We start from the raw sequence: 17,885 nt of genomic DNA on the forward strand, positions 1-17,885 counted from the left end.
ATCACTGTGGGAACGGAAGGCGTAAGGGAAGGGGCTCGTCAAAGACATCATTAACAAGCTGCCTTTCGAGATGCATATTCCAGGCTACCAATACTGCGGTCCCGGCACCAAGTTCGCCAACCGACTGGATCGAGGCGATCCCGGGGTCAACCCATTGGATGCCGCCTGCAAAGACCACGATATGGCATACCGCGACAAAGAGGATATCGCTGCAAAGGCACGAGGCCGACCAGCAGTTGGAGCACAGGGCTTTACGGAGAGTGATGAGCAGAGATGCTAGCCTGGGAGAAAGACTGGCTGCTCTGGGAACGACAATGGCAATGTACATAAAAAGAAAACTCGGTTGGGGCTTGTAACGAGGGAAATTAAAAAAATGTAACAATTTAAAAAAAAAACTGTATTTATTTTTGTATTTACACACAAAATAAAATAAAATCTATCAAAACTGTTCGATGATCCTTTCGTTCTTTACATTTCAAACAAAACTTTTCCCTGCAATCATGACCACGCTGCACAGGGTGTTCTCGGGGACATCCTTGTGGAAATCCACGAAGATCTTGAGGTGTTCATTTCTGGATGAACTCCGCCGGCGCGTAATACATGTTCGCAGATCCTCCCATGGTGACCCTCTTGAAAGCATCGTAAGCTTCGTACAGCTTCAGATAATCGTCTGGTGCGAGGTTATATTTCTCCCTGGAAAAAATCTCGTTGCGGCCGTTCTTCAGGTAGATGTTCCTGACTTTGCAGTAATCGAACAGACTCAAATCCGCGTCCTGGCTGCCGTCGCGGGCGGTCTGGAACGCGACCACCGCGAAATCGGGCATATCGTACTGAATGCTGTTGAACTGCGTGGTTACGTCGAACTCGAAGTACCGACCCGACACCACTCTCTGCAGGAGCTGGTACATTTGAAACTCTAGCGGAACGTTCGGGTTTTTCAAGATTCCGGCTTTGATCTAGGTGGCGTGGTTGGACTCGTATTCCACAATGGGCATCCGAAGCTCCATGGATTTGATCACGCATTTCACCTCGGCCGGGAGACTGGAGTCGTCCGCCGCACCCGCGGCCGTTGTGGTCTTCCACCTCAAGAACAGGTTATTGTCGTTGGGCGAACTCTTGAAAGTGACCCTCAACCCGCCCTTCCACATGACCTCCTTTTAGTAGGAGAAGAAACTGTACAGGAGCCGGAGAGGGAACAGCGCGATATGGCTCTTGCAGGCCAACTTGTCGTTAATTCTCGAAACCCACCGCTTGATAGTATGAACTTTCAGGCTTCGAGAGCGTCATGGTCGCCAGGAAGTCAGTCCGGGGTTATCCAGCCTGTCGATGACGGTGCCGTGCTTCTTCACTTCTACCTGGGAAAATATATGGGGCACGAAATTGTCGATCAGTTTTATGTTGGCTCCCACGGGGTAGACGGCGTTGCCTTCCTTGGTGACTATTTCGAATTTCATGTACAGATCCGCGCAATGCGGGTGTATAAACCCGTCGCCTACGTCCACGTCCAATACGATATAATTGTTCGGCTCGTTGAGGTTACCGAACGTTCTCCTGTTCGGGGGGAAGGTCTGCAGTTCGTAGCTTTCTATGCTGTCCATCGCGAGGCGATACTAGTAATTTCCGCCGGCTATTTTATTGCGGCGCGACTATTTTCATCATGCGATGGCCAACACGGCGGTGCTTGTGACTCCGGCAAAATCCACCAGTTCGCCTTTCTCATTCGTGACGGACAGTTCCACTTCGCTGAACTTATCGTGCTGGAGGGGGAAGAAGATCGGCGTGGCCGGATCGGCTCCAAGAATTGGGAATTTGGCTTGAATTTAGCGATTATGCAAGTTTCCTTGTGGGTCCGTCCCCGATGATTCGTCGTCACGACCATGCCCTGTGCCAGGTTACAGTGCACGTTCAAAGTTTCTATGGACAGGAATTTGGGGATGGATGACCCGACGTGCTTGATTCCCGGTGCCAACTTGTTGTCGTTGGGAAAACCCAAGAGCTCTCCCATGGATCCGAGGTTTACTTCCTCGGTGGCAGAAGTGATCGCCTCGCGATGGGTGACTGAATTTCGGTCAGGATCATGTTCGGTGGCAACTGGGCCTGCAATGTGGTCAAGTTGTACTGGCCGGGCGGAACGGTGATCTTTCTGCATCCCACGTAAAGGATGTTGTTGTATTCGGTGACGTTGGGAATCAGGTACATGCTGAAGAAAGCCACGAGCTCCAAGGCTCCAAGGATTCTTGCTGCAACGTGCCCTTCACCACGTCGCAATGCAGTTTCAGTCTGAGGACCGAAGTGTCGCTGGACAAGTGCAGGACCAGCATTGTTGTTTGTCACTATTCTTTTATCAAATCCGTGGTTCTCTGAAACATTTCCAAGGGGGTTGAACCGCTGCTGCTGGTGGTTAGTCGCGAAAGAATGACCAGCATGACGATGCACAGATGACCGCACACCACTTCGTCGAAACCCTTTATCCTTTGGCTGTTGTAAAAGATTTCGGCCGTGGCGGCGGATGATTTCAGGTAGTTCGCGAGCGAAATAGGCGGCACGCCACCTAAGGAATCGAACACGAAAGCGACCCTTCCGTCATCGGTGATCCAGTAACATACACAGTGGGTTCCCGGGTTGCGAGAAGCGTCCAAGTTGACCATTCCGCTTTCGCCGCCACTTTGAGGTCCGTCTTTTGGCAAGGTGTCGGACATGAACACTCCCCTATAGTTTCTTACGTCGAACAGTTCCGCTAGAGATTCAATATCTTCGTTTGAAAGAGGCACCTTTTTTTAAGGTTGAATTTCTTCAATCCTGCGAAAGTTTTCTGCTTCTTCGTTCTTCTTCGTCGTCATCCCACTCCGGAACCCGTAGTAGCCTCGAGCATCTTGCTTTCCATGGCGAGGTTGTGCCTTTTCTGCTCTTCGAGTTCTTTTGTATTCTTCTTGGCGTCGATCACGGTTTTGGCGATCGCGGCACTGCGAGGCTCCGCGAGGCTTCCCACGGCTCCCAGAGCTGCAAGGATAGCAGGGATACTGAAAATAAACCTCCCTTGCTTCTGTGTCTTGGACTTTTGAAACTCGCTCAGCTGAGGCCTGCTGAGCAGGAGCTTCATCCCGTGGCCCTTCTTCAAGCATTTGCTCTTCTTCTCGCACTGCTTCTTTGTGAGAATTGAATTCAATCTCGACAAATTCTTTAACTCCGAATAAGGGACTTGGTATGCAACCCCTTTCGGTTGCATTGCTCAAAATAAGTGCAATTTAATAGTATTTTCTGTGTTGTGATGGGCTAACTATCAGTAATAAATTCATGTTGTAGGTGCTGTCATCGGGCAGCTGGTGTTCTAGTTCTTAGTTTTCGGGTTTCTGCTTCGGACAAATATTGCATGACACGGACTTCCTATCGATTGGAAAGTATCCCCACGAGACAGTGTGAATACCGCAGTTTAAAATTCTCCTCTTGTCGTCACGATCATCCAGCGCCCCCTTGTTCAGCTTCACAGTTGCCACATTATGATCCTTGCTATGTACCCGCCTTTCTTTCCGCATGATGGAACGATTCGACTTAATGCAGCTTACATAGTCGTCGATCGTGATCTTCTTCTGAACCGTTCTTTTCCCGACCCCTTCGATTTCTTGATGATGACAGAATCTGTTCTGATGCAATACATCTTGGCCCTGAGCCCCACAAACTCCCTGATGATATCGCCGTTCATCTCATCCTTCATCAGACCTAGAACATGCTTGTTCCTCGGCTGAATGTTGTATGGATTGATTGGCGAATATCCCGATGTGTCGAAATGATCTTTTAGCTCTCCTTCCATGTCTTTGGAGGGATTTTTTCCATTACATAGACGAAGCTGTCTGTATCCATGTATGATAGCTGGATGTTATCCTTGTATTTCTTTTTCATGACATTGTAGTGGAAGTCGTACTATTTTGAGCTTGGACAGCTCGAGAATGGCTGCACGGACGTAAGTAGGTTTGTTAAACGTTATGGTGTTTTTGTCAAGATGCAATAACGCTAGATTTTCTGAGAAAACTTTCCTGCTTTTGAAACGTGGGTTGCTATCCCACTTCTCGCATTTCTTCTTGTCTGAAACTCAATTGATATCCTGAGATTTTCGAACATTTTCCATGGATTTTCCATAAATCGAATTATTCATCAGTTTGCACATGTCCTTGTCTAGGTCTGATGTCGCCTCCTGCCTCATTTTGGTGGTCAACATGATGTAGAGTTCCAGCTACTTGCTTTGGGCAAATCGCAACACGCGATGCAATCTAGTGATTACAAGTACCTGCTGGATGTAAAATTTCCGAAGCTTGCAATGAACGATATATTGTTTCTTCGACTCCAAAGTCAAGAGCAATATAGGCTGTCGGGAGTTAGGGGGAAACTTCAACTCGGGAGCCAAAGGAAAATCAATATGAAATTTGTGCAATTTCGGAGGATAATCCAAATCCACTTCGGCGAAGAAACCTTCATCCCCCTCAAATCCGTCAGTTAGTTGTTCTTCCAGTTCTTTCTTCGTCACCTTCGAATCCCATCTGAATGCACCGCACGGCAGGTGTTGACTCATGGCAAAGCCGTATAGGTTGTGGGTATCGAAATACATGATGTATTTTTCTTCCTTATTCTGATCGTATTCATCCTTCATATACTTATTGTTGGCTTCGACATGGCGCAAACAACACTGGACAATGCCACCCCTTATGCAGTTTTCGATAAAAAGCTGCATGTCACATTCTTTTTCGTTAAAAAGATGCAATTTAATAGCGGTGGATTTCAACATGGCGTTGCACGATAGTGATGGCAGGCTGACGAAGTGTGCAGGATCGATCTTGTAATCCCGAATCACGGTTCGACGAAACGTCTGTGGCACATCGAAGAGAAGCAGCACATCGAGTTCGAGATAGCGATCGTGGAAGTCTCCCAGTGTTCTACATTTGAATTCGTTCCACGTGCGCTTGGCGTGCTCGTAGTCTTCGTCGGATAAAACTATTTCCGTCAAGGTGGAATCGAGAGCCTCTTTCGGCGGCAGTGTTGTTTCGTCGAAGTTGGTCTTGCAGTGGACATACTCGTAGGGATACACGCCTTTCCTACGAATAAGATCCAATGGCACATTTTTATAGTGTTCTCTGGTGAATTCGAACCTGTCCAATTTGGCGACGCACTTGTCCAAGCTTGCCTGGAGGAAGCGGTAGGAGTCCAAGAATCGCATCTCAACTTGGTCTTGTTTGGGTAATTTACCCTCGGCACACATGGAAGAGGCATCTCGCAGGGAATTATTGTTTTACCATTCACAAGTTTGTAATCGGGTGGTACATTCACCCACTTGCTGACAGTTATATATTTTTCGTCGGTCTCAGCAATCACTTCGATACGATTTTTATCGTATCCAAGTTCCTTAACAAAATGGTGTACGTCGTAATTACTGAGACCGTGCATAAATATCGGCACGAATTTCGCTGTTTGCGTTTTCAAGTTGCATTTCCCGCAATTCGCCCCAATGTAGTGTCCTGTTATGTAATCATGATGGCATGTTTTCATTACTATTCTTTCGGACATATCAGTAAATTTGTCATTGCAATTTTCGCAGTGTGTTGATGATTCATGTTTCTCTCTCTCGATGTTCCTGAGAGCCAACTTCTTCTCCGTTAAGAGAACTTTCCCACATTTTTTCACTTCTCTCACAAGAGATTGGAGAAATTGTTTACCTGCCTCGGGTCCCTGGTAAATAAAGGGTCGCATCGGCTCCTTCGATCCAGTGGCCGTAATAAGCATAGCTGCAGGGTTCGTGTTCCTGATACGCTGTAGTTGAGAATTTTTCTGGATCGGAATCGCAAATAGCCATCGGTTTCAGGAAAGCTTCGAAGTCGGCACAGGACCTTGTGGTTTTTGAACTCGTGGAAACCCCCCGGGAACACGAACCTTGCAGCTTTGTGTCGTCTGCAATCCTTCAGGTGCTCTTTCGGCTTGTCGTTGGCCGATCTTGAACCCTGCCCACGGAAGAATATCAGGCATCTGTGGCATATTTCGATGTGACTTTTGTGTTTTGTTATTCCACTTCGGACCAGTCTTGATAGATCACTGATAATGCAATAATGATGATTTTCCTCATTTTTTATTAGCAGCAAGTCTATCATTTTAATTTCTTTACTTTCTTAATCAATGTCACGGATCTCAAGCGGATCTATTTGCAACTCATTCACCTTGGTATCGTTAAGATATCCATAAACGTTGACGGCGATTGGGACTGCATTCTTCTCGTTGTAAGCCTTCCCGATTTTTTCAATTTCGTGAAGCTCGACAGGAAACTCGATGTTCTGGAAGTATGGGTTCAATTCTTCTGAATACCGCATATAGCTCGAAACACTGCACGTTTTTTTTTCGCTGGATGCAAATGGGCAAGGATGCACCATTTGAAACATTGTGTATCGTTGTTCTTGATGTTCAAAACTGCTTTTTTGATTTCAATCACCTCTGGGAGCTTCACGTAATTTGAGCCGGAAAATGGTGTATATTTGCTTAGCAAACACTCCACCCGGAACCCTTCTCTTGGAACTCTTCTAGTTTCCGAAGAAGCTAACCCGTCAACCTATCGTAACGATCCCCAATCCCCGGCCTGTCGATTTCCAGTACGTGTTGCTGCTGGGTTCTATGGAAGAACACATGAATGTCCCCCGGTTGTTTGGAAAATTCAGAACCTAATATCAGACTGACTTTGAAAGGACCCCTGTTGAAAATTGTGTTGAAAATTTTATCACTTTCTCCTTCTTATCCTCCAGGAATATACTTGCGCTACAGGGCGAATCCCCGTTGTTCAGGCTGTAGTCGGCCAATTTCTTCCTGAAAGCTGTTCTCTTAGGTAAAATAGGTTCGGCATCCCCGTCATATACAGGCTCCGGGAGTTTCATTTTCTTTTGAACAGGCGGTGCTTGGCTGGCATCGTCGTTGGGAAACTTGCGTTTTTGCACACGGCAAAGTTTTTGATGTTCGGCCAAATTTGACGATGCTATGATTTTTCCACATTTTTCGCAAAGCTTGCTTTCATTGGTAGGTTTTCTTGGGTTTCGAAGGCGCTGTTGACATTTTGCTTTGTGCCGGCTTAAATGGGATTTGGTTTGGAGAACGCTACAATATGGGCAGGTGACTCTGGGATCTTTCGTCTTGGAGACAGAAGATGAAGTGGATGGCTCTTGTAATGGGTCCGTTTTCTGGAAGACAGAAAGCCAAATTTCAGATATATTTATTTGGGGAGAAATTCATTGGTAACCTAATGACTATTATATTAATTTGGGAGATTAGTAAAAGTGATATACTAATGAAATAGTAAGTGTCATCAATATGCCTAACAATATCTTCGGTCACTCCAGAGGTGGCACAAATATTGTGCTGCCTGACAACACTGAAATTCTGAAACTCGACCAGCGAGTGAAGAAACTTCGTAGCGACCTACTGACTCTCCAGAATACTCTTTCCTCGAGTATACAGGATAAAATCACGAGTCTACAGAAAACACTAGTGGATTCTATCCTCAAAATCGAAGAGGAACTCGATTCCCTAGTCGCCAAGTATGCCAAATTATCATCTTTTGAAAGTTTGATGGACATTCAGAAAGCGATAACCAACCTGCGAGACGAACTGTTCAAGCTTCAGAAATCTGGAGACGTCCTTCAGCTAAAAATCAAATTCGAGGATCAGAATGCAAACATCCAAGCTAGCTTGAGCGAGTTTCAAAGCATCATCGCAGGTATCAAGATCCAACTAGAAACGAACTCGTCACCTGAAGACATTCTCCTGATCAAACAGGCGGTAGCAGACTTACGAAACGAAATCGGGAGCTTTAGAGATAGTTTTGTTTCACTGGAATCATCCGCTGAACTGGAGAACTCGGTGCAAACCATCAGGGAAAAACTTCCAATCGTCGAAGAGTCAATCAACAATCTTCCGTCGTCCGAGGAAATCAAAGTCTTAGGGAAGTCAGTGACCAACATAAAACTCCAGCACGAACATACGAAGATTTCGGGAAGATCCAAGGCACCGTGGCATACATCGAGGACACTTTGGCAACCATGAAAACTGACCTCGCGAATATTCAGGAAGCGTTGGAATCGAAATTGTTTGGTATCACCGAAACCCTAAGCATAGTACAGCAGCAGATTGTCAGGCTGGAAAGCCCGAACATCGAAACTGAACTTTCCCACTTCCACCATCTGATCGATGACATACAGAGGAAGTTGGAAATCCTGCAGCAATCGACGCCCACGCAGGATGACATGACGCGACTCCAGGATGCCCTGAGTACCGTGGCCGACGCCACAGAGTTCGAAGCCGTGAAGAATGCCTTGGCCGCACTGCAGGGTACCGTGGCCACTTTACCAACATCACAGGAATTGAAGCGAACCGTGAACCGAATTCTCAAATCCGAGGACATAAAAAACATCCAAGAGGATATTGCTCAAATTCGAGGAAACATCGCTGACCTGCCCACCAACCAACAGAAATCAGAAACCAAGTACACGATCTCGCAACGCAAAATTCAAAGTTGAAACTCGTAGAAAGCCTGCAGCATATTGTTACCAATGTCAAACTTCAAATCGTGAGCGTGGAAGCAAGTCAAGAATCGGCCTTGACGAGTTTCAGTACTCAGCTTCGCGACCTGAACGAGCAGCTCAAGGCGATTCGTATAGATGTCAAGATCAAACCTTCGTACCACAACATCATTACCTACATCACCGAGCATCTGGAACCCGCGCAGAACAAACTAGACGATGTCCAGGATGAACTTCGAACCAATATCAACACATTGAACACCAACCTCGATAATTTGAAATCGAGAACGGTCACCGAGTTGTACTGCTCAGCAAAGAAGAAAAAACCCGGAAAATATGAGAACTAAAATCCACCCCCACTTGTTTCTGACCCGGTGAAAGGCAGCAGACGAGAATATGGGGGATATCCTTCTTTTCCTCTGCTCTCAAATGGCACGCTGTTGCCACGTTGCCTCACAGCTGTTCTCTGACAGATGGAATTCTGTCGGACCCCGCAAAATGCAACGTTCAGGGTGGCGCGGTCAGTGGTTGAAAAGAATGGATAGCGTTCGTTACGATTCCCGATTTAAATAATTAATAACAATAAAATCTATTGTCATGGTTGTGATTCTTACTATGCGAGAGTAAACATCTAAGAAACAAATTTTATCTTTAATTTAATTATAATTATATCCTTAGAAAGAGTGGCGGCGATTGGGGGGACCAGGCCAGAGGCGCTAACTTAAGATAAATTGGGGGGCAAGGTTCGCATAAACAATAATTATGTAAATAAATAACCCGTCAAATATACGCACAGCTTACATTTTAAAAAGAGAGAATGATTTGAAGAGGTTTTCTCCGGCAATCAGCCAGGTGATTTCCGGATCGGCTTTCGAGAGCTAAGATCACGTAAGGGAATCCCTGAAGATGAGAGTGACGTTAGCTCTCGAAAGCTCGCTTGTAGCTTGATTGACCGGAAACATGTAACATCCTTTTCTCGCTTCGTTGTCAAAAAATTTAACAACATTCGAAATCACCTCTCGGCTCTCACTATGTACGGTTTTGCCCTTCATTTCGGTACAACAGACGCACTCGAACTCAATGCAGGGCCGGCGGAAAGGGGGGGGGGGGGTGAAGAAAAAAATAAGCCTATGGAAAACTTGAAAGTTATAATATTACGTATATTATAACTTGGCAGTTAATATATGCCAATAAAAATACTATCTTCGGTCAATCATGTCTGAAACACGCTTGTTTCCATTTTATGCAACATAGCATTATACGAAAAATAATGTTGCATGCAAAGGTAAAGTTCCCTGTGCATATGGGGGCTATTCACCGGATTTTTACATTTCTGTGCTTCCTTGGCGCGGGCGGGAACTTTACTTCCGGTTGTCAATAGAATAGCATGGAGTTCAAAGGTGTAAAGGCAGGGTCTTAAGAAAAGGCGACAATCATTGTGTGGCTTGTGGTTACGACACAAGGTTGGGAACAAATATTTTTTCTCGGGTATCTATGCATAGTTTTCAGACAGATCCAATACGAAAAATCAGTGCATTCAGGCAGTAAAGCGAAATGATTGGACACAAACACGAAGGAATAGGCTCTATATAGTCGACACTACATCACCGGAGTAATTCAAATGAAAATATTTTACGTGTTTCGAAAATCATAATCGTCTAACGCACATGTCTTGACTATATTTAAAAATTGAAACTGTTTATAATCATCCAGAATTCCAAAAATTATAATTTAATGTAATCGCTGTAAATTTTATTAGTAAAATAAAGTATTTTTATGAACGACACTTGCAAAAGTTAATAATAAAATACAGTAACTCTGCATTTCAGTATTTTAACTGTTGTACTGGATATGCAATCGAATAGTATTAATAAATATATAATAATAATACATTTCGAATAAATTTGTTTATTTCATTAGTTTAGTAATTATTTGTTGTATAACATTTATAACAGTTGTTATTATTATTATTATTATTTCTACTATTCTACTCTTATTACTGGCCTTTACCCCCTACAAGAATTTCTGACGACGCTCTCTCTAAGCCATATGATAAAATTAAAGGGGCTGTGTTTGACTACACAATGTCGAAAATTATTCCTTTTACTCTTGTAAAATTGAAGTATTTCAATTTTCATAATTTATGTAAGGTTTATTTCAACCTGCACAAGTCTTCGCCCGAAACTCTTGGTAGAAGATCAACATTGTCTTGGAAAATGTTAGTATTTTGTCCCTTTATATCTGCATCTAAAGGATTCGGGAATTAACCATTTTTTTCCAGATACTTTCGTTTATATCTATCGCTTTCAAATTTCAAGCGATCCAGTCGGTGTGGATCTTTTGTTGCAATATACGCTCGAAGATAATTTGTATCTCACTTGTTTACATTGGGAATTTGGTCAAACCAGAAGTTCTTTCCCCGCCATCGATAATCGAATTGCCTGATCGATTACTATTTTTTATTTACTCAGGAATAACCCCCATATCACCATGCCATGGATGTGGGGTAGGGCCACACACATCTTGATCTCGGCCATTTTGAAGGTGATGTGATCAGCACCACTTTCCGGGCGCTTTTACCTCCCAGGGTTGCCCCAGGTACCCATTGATTTGAGGCTGGGTGAACTCCAGAGCCGCTTTATGCGAGGACAACGCAGGAAAGAATTCAGACCTTAGAACACAAACGCGGGTGATCCGGGAATGTTAGATGTAATTCTTTTAAAAATCCAATTATATATCACAGACCTAGAACGGTAACCATATGAAGTCAAGGCTTCATTTCTTTCCTAATACTTTTTACATTTAAGATACGTTTAAGAGAGAGAGAGAGAGAGAGAGAGAGAGAGAGAGAGAGAGAGAGAGAGAGATGCAGAGAGAGAGAGAGTGTGTGTGTGTGTGTTTTCATAAAATATAATAATAATACAAAATTAGTGTCGCATTTTTTAAAGTTTGAGTGTGGTCGAGCGAGATATTCTATTGTACTTAATAGTATTGAAATAGCGTAACAAGTCTCAATATTTATTTTATAGTTTGATGTTTTACTTAGGAATATATCGATTTTCAATTTCCCGTTTCTGCGTAATGTCGGAAGGGGGGGGGTGGTAGAAACGGAGCGGCACCTGCCGCCACCGCTCAGGGCGGCAGAATGACTAGCGCCGGCCCTGACTCAATGACCTTTCGTCCATGTAAGTTGGCAACATTGAAAGGGTGTTAGAAATCGAGCAGTCCTTGCTAACCCCCACCTCCCACCCGACCCCACCCAGCCAACAAACAAGTTGTCCACAGGACAGCAGCGCCAGAGAGACTTTCTCATCTTTGCTGAGCAGTACAGCATCCCTAATCGAGTCCCTTCCCCTTTCAATCCTCGCAGCAAATTCTACACGCTGAATTCCGTCAAAGCCTACCATCAATTTTACATCAGAGGCAAACTTCAGTTTGTCAAGGTTTCGTACTGGTCGCTACAGCAAACTCTACACTATCCAACCATGACGGTAACTGACATCGGCGACCAACCGAAAGTCAGAGGTATGGAACTGATCGATTTTACACATCCTGAAAGCAGGGAGACTTTATTTGCCGAGGATGCAACGCAACCCATAGACATCGAAGTCGGCGACAAACTGTACATCGAAAACCCTACATTTTCCCCGGCGCAAAATCATATCGTCATAGTGTTTCTTTTCTTGCATAATATCCAGTAATGCAAGACAGACTATTGGGATTTTGTTATAAACCATATAATAGTCAAGTTTTTACTTTGCTATGTGAACAAAGAAGCTGGAAATAAATCTCTCTATGGGCATTGAGGATTTATTTCTACATTTCATCCTTTTCCCACCCTCCTGACTATAGGACTAAAATTGAATATAAACAGCATCAAGAGTGTCAGAATAGTCTCACGATGCCGTTCAAGTGAACGACCGTGGCGGCTAGCAGATCGGTTCGGAAAGCGACCAATGTCTCGTCGATCATGTCTCGAGCTATGACGAACTCTTCGCTGGATATCTTGACGTACTTGGGTAGTAAGGCACCGGTTTTCTTTCTGTTGTAGCCAAACACATTCGTCGGCATGTTACAGTGCATCACTTTCTTTTCGCTGGTCAGACTATTTAATTTTTCCCTCTTGCTTCAAGAAAGGCCCTGTTGGTGCAATTAGCGACCGATTCTCCTGCCTGAAGAGCAACGGAACCAGTCGCCCGATTTGCTCGTCCACTTCCGGTCACGTGACCTGGGGCTCGATTCGACGGCTGCCGAGTTGATAACATCGCTAGTGAGGTTAACATACACCGTAAAAAGCTACGACCTCTTAAACTTATACACCGTAAAAAGTCTGCGACGAGTTGGCAACACTGATAGTGAGGTTAACATACACCGTCTTGGTTACCATAAAAGGCTACAAAAATATACACCATAAAAGGCTACGTCTCGCCCCATTTGCTCGTACATCGCCCCATTTGCTCGTACGTACACTAACGCGCAAAAATAACTCGTAAAAGGCTACAACTCGTCAGAGGTGGCAACACTGCTAGTGAGGTTAACACACACCGTAAAAGGCTACAAAAATACACGCCGTAAAAGGCTACAAATCGCACTGGCGAGTCAGAGGTGGCAACACTGCTAGTGAGGTTAACAAACACCGTAAAAGGCTACAAATCACCTGAGTTGGCAACACTGCTAGTAAGGTTAACAAACACCGTAAAAGGCTACGACTCGCCCAGAGTTTGCAACACTGCTAGTGAGGTTAACATACCCCGTAAAAGTCTACGACTCTCCCCATTTGCTCGTACGACTTGGGGCGATTCAGAACCCTTTTTTGCTACCTACTAAAAGGCTATAAAAAAGGGAAAAAGGGGGACGCGCTTTTAAAAAGTCAGAAGGGTGACTTCGAAAAAATGTTACTACCTCTATATACCGCTTGCTTCAAATTCCACCGCGATGGATAAACGGAAATAATGGCAAAATCCTGGGGTTTTGTGTTAGCGTTGTTGTTGGTGATTAGTCGCAGCCGTGAATGTCAGTGGCAGTTGTGATCTTAAATTTAACTCTTCTGTGAGCCGGTGGCAATGTAGGATCAAATTGCGAAGAAGTGTGTATTTCATCTTCTGCACCAGATGATAGATTAGTTCTGCTTCTGCCTCCAGACTGAGGTGAGTGACCGTCGGTTTTAAATAATAAATTTGCAGTACATGGCTGCAAACACAAAGGATATTTATTCTAGGGCTTATAGTGCAGTAACGAGTTCTCAATCAGCAAAAGCCATTAAGACACATACTTTCCTCCCTACAGGGTGTCAAATTTTAGATTTCACTGGTGGTAAAAGGGGATACGACGATCACGCGCTTGGGTTTAACAATAAATAATAATTAGGGGAAAGAGGGGTAAGTTGGTAAAATGAAGAAGTCGCGAATTTGGCCCAAAAAATCATAGATTGCAGGAGCTGAGAGTCTCATGTGGGGACTTGTGCAAGCATGATAAACTGGAAGCGGAACCATCCCTGTGGCAGTTACTGAAAGGGAGTAACAAGAGAAAGTTGTTCACGTTAGGTGCTGGTGTTAAGTTCAAGTAGGTTCTGCGGTCATCCTGTGGAGTGGTAAGTATAGGCTCACTTTTCTGCTATTACTGTTTCACTACCTTAGTGATTGTAGCGTTCGACATTCGTATTGCATTGTTGTTGTCATTATGCCTTTTCACGGTGTTAAGGGGAAAAAACGAGTGTTACGGTGTAGGGTAAAATGACGAGTGAAAGACAACGCAATATCGGAGTTCGTCATCTTACCCCATTGTTAATTTGAGGATCGCCCTAGTGAAGATTGGATACAGTGTCAGGAATGCAGCGAGTGTTGGCATGACAACTGCTCTAATTATGAAGGCATTGGGCACTTTGTATGTGACTTGTGCTGAATTTAAGTTGCCTCGCCATCTTACCCAGCAGGTGGGGTAAGTTGAGGTTATTGTAGTCCGGACACTTTATGAGTTTTCACATCGAAACCGGGTCATCTTTATGACCAGATCCCATGTTATGAGACTGCCAAAAATTATGCGTTTTGGTGAAATAAAAGTGGTTAAAAATCAACCTTTTACTTAACGTCGCCAACTTACCCTGTTTCCCCTACATAATACTAATAACCATGCTTGCTTTAGCATAGAATTTTACCATAAAACGGATGATATCGTAATTTTCAATTTTCATAATACAGGGGCCTCGCGGATATAGTTCGCAAGGACCTCGCGTTTCCTAACGGCGGCCTGGCCGGTTGACAGTCCCAATGGCTAGGAACTTGTCATGTCAAGCCTTAATTGTCTTTATATCTGATGAAACCTAGGAACTTATGCTCTGGAATCATTATCTGACGGGACTCGCAATTAGGAAAGGAATTCAAGTTTTTAGAATGCTTGGAAGACTAGGAAAATGCAACAATCAGAGTATTGTTAGAAGTGCATGCACGAAACATAAACGTTGTATGGTGATAGGTGCAATTTTCGTGAGAGAAAGGGGAAAATAAAGAGCCATGAATAAGCCTGCGAGGAAAATGAATAAACCTACTTACGAAATGTTTTCTATTTTGAGAAACTAATTTGTCGACACGGTTTAAAATGTTCTCTTGCTTATATGTTAAGTAATGATTTTAAAATATTTTGCGTTCTTTAAACTAAATGATTGCTTTTGATGATGTGCATGTTTTTCACAATGAAAATCTATTTTAAACTACTTCGGTTTACCTTAAATAATATTTATCATGTGGGGCATCTCACTTTTAATTCTTAGGAGAGATGGCCAAATGCATGGTTTTACGAAATGGCTCAAATTTCAAGTCGTATTTCATTATAGATATTGTAACATGATACAAGATTAAATTAGGGTTGGGTCAAAAATAATAGGTAAAAAACAATACCAGCAGAGTAAAAATGTAGGTTTTTCAGCACACACATATCCAGGAGACGTCTAATGGACGTCCTCTGGATATCCATGCCGAAATTCTGGATATCCATAGGATGTCCCGGAATGTCCAGTAGACATCCATAGGATGTCCCCTGGATATCCATATGTCCGTTCAGGGGACGTCCATAAGATATCCAGGAAAGACGTGTTTTGGACATTCTGTGTATCATTTTTGGATGTGTTTTGGACATTCTGTGGATCATTTTTGAACATGTTTTAGGCATCCTGTGGATCATTTTTCGATGTGTTGTGGACATTATATGGATGACTTTTAGACATGTTTCGGATGAGTTCACGTGATTTTCTGGATATTTTTATTTCATTGTGGATAAGGATTATTCCGGACTAAAATTGTACCTAATCTGGACATTATGCTGATATTTTTCACACATACTTTGGATACGAAAAGAACATTCCTGGATTAGATTTACACAAATCGAAGACCTCGAGTACACACATGCTTATAACAAGCACTCCACTCTCTCTCTCCCTCTCTCTCTCTCTTTCTCTATCTCTCACTCACTCACACACACACACGCACTTACGCACACAAACTCACACACACACATGTAGCTACACATCTGAAAAGTACTTTGTATTCACACGCATAAGCATAGTAAGCAGCGCTTATCCTTGACTACCACGCAAGACAACGTCCTTATGTAAATTGCCGTTGTGTTCGAGACGAGACACAAAGAAAGCCTCGTGGCAACTTTCACCTGCTTGGCGGGCATACGTGACTAGCTGAAAATTCAATGAGCCTACGAACAACGCAATTCCTGTGGGAGATGTTTTTAATTTACGATTTATTACTACATAACAAAGTTTGAGTGCTAACATAATTGAGACTAGATACTATGACTGAATCTTTACATGGATATCAAGACATTTATGCCAAATTTGTGATAGCACGTGGACGTAATACCACATATTCCATGAATATCCAGAACCGGACGTCCTATGGATATCCAGGATGGGAGATTCTCTGGATATCCAGGAAGGGATATCCAATAGATGTCCCATGGATATCTCGTTCTGGATATCCAGAACGGGACATCCACAATATCCATGGATCTGAATTGGACATTGTGGACGTTCTATGGAAGTCCCTTGGAGATGTGTGCTGTATGGGAGGTGTAGCAACTCTCCTCGAATGGCCTTATGCTGAAAAAATACTTGGTTAACACTGCAGTAGCGGTGCGGATCACAATAGCGATCCACTCGTATATTTCCACATTCTTCTGCAGTTGGACGATACTCCTGACATTGGCTCCCAATCTACCTCCCTGAAACAGTCCAGGGACTATGTTCGTGTAGCCGCGTTATTTGAAATGTATTCATTGTTGACTTGTAATTAAGAGGTCATATTTCAATGGCTCACAATAGTGATCCGCACATTCATTGGCGGGAGTGTTTTTGGATATGTAGTATTTCTATATATATTTGTAACAGATTTTTACAAACACGTTTTAAACTATTTTTGAAGTTCTTGGGGAAAAAAATACAAAAGTAAGATTCTAATGCATGTATTTTTGTTTGGTTTCATCACATCCAAATGTAATCCACTAGATCTTTACTGTAATCTGTTGAGTGATGATTTATTGTTAAGTTACCCAGAATACTTCCACAAGAACATTCTCACTACAAAACCAGGTAAATTTTAAAAATAATAGGTAAAAAACAATAATATTCTATGGATTGCAATAGTGATCTGGGCGACCACTGCATTGATAAACCTTGTGAAATAATTTAACACATTCGTTGAAGCCGTAATAGGCATATTTCATGCCAAAAATATATTATTAATACTTGAAACGAAAAGTAAAAACATTGACAAATTATAATTAAAAATTAAAGACATTTGTATCGCATCAATATTAACACTAGAAGCGCCGTTGGGTTCATTTTGACCCTTTTTTCAATATCCCATGCTTTATCTCAACATACAATGGAACGAACCTCGAAGCTGATATTTTCTGACTTTTCCTAAAATGCTTCCAAGTATACTGTGACAAATTTTCATATTTCTATGTTAATTATTAAAATAAATAATCATAGAAATACCTAGAACAGCGAATAGGGGTCATTTTGACCCTTATAAGAAAAATGACTGATTTTCAAGTGGATGTCTGTTTTCGCATTCCCGATGACTGATTGTTATTTCCTGGGCATGGGGAAGTTTCCTGGGCATGGGGAAACACGCACCTCTTATCATGATGACTCAGAGGAAAGAAGGCCTTGTGTTGATGAGTCATAGCGACAGGACTTTCCACAGCATTGTTCGTGCAGCTTTCGACCAGTGTGCAAGCGAGTTTTCGTGTAAACGATGAAGAGAGAAGTGAGTATAAAGGACTGCCTTGCCCTCCTGGAGCAGTTAGATACAGGTAACAGTGGTGACGACAGCA

Source organism: Lepisma saccharinum, chromosome 2 (assembly GCF_977018435.1).
Source record: "Lepisma saccharinum chromosome 2, izLepSacc3.1, whole genome shotgun sequence".
Taxonomy (NCBI): domain Eukaryota; kingdom Metazoa; phylum Arthropoda; class Insecta; order Zygentoma; family Lepismatidae; genus Lepisma; species Lepisma saccharinum.